Source organism: Heterodontus francisci, unplaced genomic scaffold (assembly GCF_036365525.1).
Source record: "Heterodontus francisci isolate sHetFra1 unplaced genomic scaffold, sHetFra1.hap1 HAP1_SCAFFOLD_43, whole genome shotgun sequence".
NCBI lineage: Eukaryota > Metazoa > Chordata > Chondrichthyes > Heterodontiformes > Heterodontidae > Heterodontus > Heterodontus francisci.
In genome coordinates, this window is record NW_027141852.1 from 3,289,946 (window position 1) to 3,294,416 (window position 4,471).

A 4,471-nucleotide genomic window follows, 5' to 3' on the forward strand; every position below is an offset into this window, starting at 1 on the left:
AAACGATGTTTCACAAAGAAGTGACGTACACCCCGGGTGTCGCCCATCGTCTTCCGAGACAGACGGTTTTCTGTTACAATTCCAACTACAGCAACAACTGCAAGAGCGAGTCAGAGGCTGGGAACACTGCCGTGACGAACTCAGCTCTTGACTCGCCAAAGCCTGCCCACTATCTACAAGGCCTTCCTCTGATTTCAATTGCACGCACATTCGTGATCTGGATCTGTAGCTTAGTTGGTTAAAGCACCTGTCTAGAAAACAGGAGATCCTGGGTTCAACTCCCAGCAGAGCTTTATTTCACAGTTGCAACATGCTTGAAAAGTTTCATTATCAACACTGACATCTGTGTCTTGTGAACTTTAATTCAAAATACTTGATGAAATTCAATCACATAAAAAAACAGCCTTTGTGAAGGGTATGAGTTTGGAATGGCTGTTTCTCCTTGGACAGAATTTCAGTGCTCATACATCAAAGTTAACTTCTTTGACATAAATTTGTTCACAGTTCCATTCAACCTGGAAAACAGCTTGATATTAATCTCACTGAAGGAGAGTGTTTGTGTCATTATGTGTTGCTTTTAACCGAGACTGGGACATGACACAAGTGGGAGGGTTTATCTGAGGTTTGGAATATTTGTCAGTCAGGAACAAGAAAAATCAAAGGAACCAAATAAGAAAACCTATGTCTCATGTGGTTACCGAGAAACGGTGAGAAGATATTAAACTTTGTTGTATTGAATACAACTGTGTGAACTTTGATCTTTGCGGCCTTTTATAAACAGTATTTGAAGGGTCTCAGTAAAAATGTTCAGTGTTGATGAGAGTGGGGTCTGGGTGAGCAGCTGCTTCATGTGACAGGGTCAGGACTGGATGCATGAAGTTCTCTGACAGTCTCTCTCTGATGGGTTGAGTTGATTTTCAACTGGCAGCTGTTGCTGTTTTGATAATTCAAGTTCCCTCCACCGATTTTTTTGGACAGACAGTGCAGTATGAGGATGTAAAGGGTTAATGCTGAAAACAGTGGGATTAACCCCTCCCACAATCAGAGTGATGATGTAACAGTCACATGAGATGAGGTTTGGGAGGAGAGAGCAGCACCAAGGATGCTAGTTTCGGAGGCTTGATGAGTGTGTATATAGCGTTGTGTAAATTAGAAAAGAGCTCTTAGTTCTTTCAGCAGGAAATGTGTCCAGAAAATATCACGAAACTCACAATTTCATTATTCAGGAGTTGGAACACAGGGATATTAACTCCAAGTGACAGTAGTGGTTTCATTTAACAAAAGAAAAGGAGAGAATAATATTGCTCATTGATTGAAATCCCCCAGTGAGGAGACAGTTAAACAGGTGATCTGTTGGGGCATCCTTCGATCCAAGGTTTCGGCAGCATTTAATCTCCCTTTTTGGTGAAATTCTCTGTTTTTTGCATCTTTTTTTAATCCAGCTTTTATGGACCAGTGAAAAAACTGAAAAAAGTGAACAGATCCATCCTTTCTTTTCTTCCTTCTTCCCATCAGTTTCTCTTGTCTGTCCCAATTTAATCTGCTGTTTTATCCATTCCAATCATAATTCAATATTCCAATCTAATCTATTTGTTATTCCACAGTGTCTCTCCATGTGTTTTATTCTGTTGTATTCTCTCACAGTCTGTTTGATGATCAATTTTACATCTCACTCTCTGTTCTGGTGAAGATCAGAAGCAGTGTTATCTGTTTGCAACACCCGACAAGTCGGCCTGAGGCTGTGTCTCATCGATAATGTGGAGTTAGGAACATAGGAACATAGGAGCAGGAGTCGGCCATTCAGCACATCGAGCCTGCCCCACCATTCAATATGATCATGGCTGATCATCCACTTCAATGCCCTTTTCCCCACACTTTCCTCATATTCCCTTATGTCATTTGTATTTAGAAATCTGTCAATCTCTGCTTTAAACATACTCAATGACTGAGCTTCCACAGCCCTCTGGGGTACAGAATTCCAAAGATTCACAACCCTCTGAGTAACAACATTTCTCCTCAAAACTGCCCGAAGTGGCATGCCCCTTATTTTGAAATTGCGTCCCCTGGTTCTCGACTCCCCAACCAGGGGAAACATCTTAGCTGCATCTACCCTGACTGTCCTTTAAATATTTTGTAGGTTTCAATGAGAACACCTCTCATTCTTCAAAACTCCAGAGAATACAGCCCCAGTTTCCCCAATCTCTCTACATAGGACAGTCCCACCATCCCAGGAACAAGTCTGATGAACCTTCTTTGCACTCTATCTATGGCAATAATATCCTTCATAAGGCAAGGGGACCAAAACTGCACACAGTACTCCAAGGGCAGTCTAACCAAGGTTCTATACAATTGAAGCAAGAATTCACTACTCCTGTACTCAAATCCTCTTGTGATAAAGGCTAACATACTATTAGCCTTCCTAATTGCTTGCTGCACCTGAATGTTAGCTGTCAGTGACTTATTGCCATGGATACCAGGTCACCCTAATACTCTATACCTCAGTTAATAAAGGAAAGGATTCCATTTACCTGCTGAACCAGCTTATTGACCTGCACTGCTACTTCAGGGATCTGTGGACATTCACTCCAACGTCCCTCACTTCCTCTACACCGTTCAGTGTTCTCCCATTAATTGTGTATTCCTTTGCCTTTTTTGACGCCTGCTCTCTCTGTTCCCTGCTCTCCGAGTGAACTCTTGCTCCCTCTCTCTCCTGGGCTCTTTATGCTCCACTCTGCTCTCACTGTTTCCCGCTCTCTTAATGTATCAATATTTGTTTGTCTTGTGTTTAATTTAAAATATGGATTAACTGTATTTTACAGTTGTAGGTTTTATTTGGTAGTCCTGTACAAGTGTGGATTGGTATTCAATATTCAGCTCTGTGAAAACGATTGTGAATGAAAATATAACTTTCAATCTTATACATGGGCTGGTCTGCAAGCTCCAAGTCCTTCATTTTGTAGTAATGGCTTGATACTGTATCTTTCAGTCTTAATCTCTGTGGGATTTTTGAACTGGTATGTAATGCATAACTTGGTCTAACGTTCTGATGTACATTATTGGGATTCATAGGATCATAGGAAATAGGGGCATTAGGCCATTCAGCCCATCGAGCCTGCTCCAACATTCAAACAGATCGTGACTGATCATCTACCTCTACGCCATTTTTCTCTGCCATCTCCATATCCCTTGATCTTGTTAGTATTTAGAAATCTATCGATTTCTGTCTTGAATATGTTCAATGATTGATCTTCCACAGCCCTCTGGGATAAAGAATTCCACAGATTTTTCACCCTCTGAGTAAAGAAATTCCTGCTCATCTCAGTCTGCCCTTATTCTGAGACTGTGTCCCCTTGTTCTGGACTCACTAGACAGAGGAAACATCCTATCCATATCTACCCTTTGGCACCCTGTAAGAACTTTGTCTGTTTCAATGAGATCACCTCTCATTCTTCAAAACTCTAGAGAATTCAGGCCCAGTTTCTGCAGTCTCTCATCATAAGACAATCCCACCATCCGAGGGGATGAGACCGGTGAATCTCTGTTGCACTCCCTCTGTGACAAGTCTATCCTTCCTTCGATAAGGAAACCAAAATTGTACAGAATACTCCAGGTGCGGTCTAATCTAGACGTCATGCATCTTTACTCATGTACTCAAATACGCTTTCAATGAAGCCAACATACCATTTGCCTTCCGAATTGCTTGCTGCACCTGCATACTAGCTTTTCGTGTCTCATGAACAAGGACACCCAGGTGCCTTTGGACATCGACACTTCTCAACCTCTCACCATTTAAGAAATACTCTGTCTTTCTGTTTATTTGACCAAAGTGGAGAACTTCACACTTATTCACATTATATTCCATCTGCCATGTTCTTGCCCATTCATTTAACCTGTCCAAATCCCCTTGAAGCCTCCTTGCATTCATTCTGTACCTTTCAATTCTGTAAATTTTGTCTGTTCTATTTCAGATTTTATATTTAAAATGTGACCATGGTGACAGAGTTTATTTAGATCTGATAGTGAGTATGTTTTTGGACTGTGATTGATGTATCAACCTGTCAGCTGTACTGAATTGGAGTGAAATAGAAACAACTTCTGTCTCTCCTGCTGTTGTTTGACTGTTGGATTGAAAATGTGTATCTTGACTTTGGGATCAGTGTCTGTCTGACTACTTCTTTTGTTTGTTCCAGTGGAACTGATGAGCTGGCAGTATCTCTGTGCTTTGGGAGTGATCCTGTACCGACTGTGTGTTGGAACGAGATCACTGCACTTTTCCTTGTGTCCAAGAATCACCACATCTATTCAGGTTCCGTCATGTATTTTCCTGCAGGAATGAAAGAACTGGTGAGGTAGAAGATACAAAAGCGATCAATGTAATCGTCCCAATAATAATCATTATGAACAATCACAAAATGAAAACCAAGAACACAAACGGTGTCAGTGTCTGCCTCCACTGCAGTACTGCAGTATT

At 41.4% G+C, this 4,471-nt stretch overlaps 1 non-coding gene across 1 annotated transcript; it reads left to right on the top strand.

The window, feature by feature from the left end:
- Nucleotides 1-219: 219 nt before the first annotated feature.
- trnas-aga (transfer RNA serine (anticodon AGA)) lies at nucleotides 220-293 on the top strand. The gene has a single exon. It is a non-coding gene; the product is annotated as a tRNA-Ser (tRNA).
- The last annotated feature ends 4,178 nt before the right edge of the window (nucleotides 294-4,471 follow it).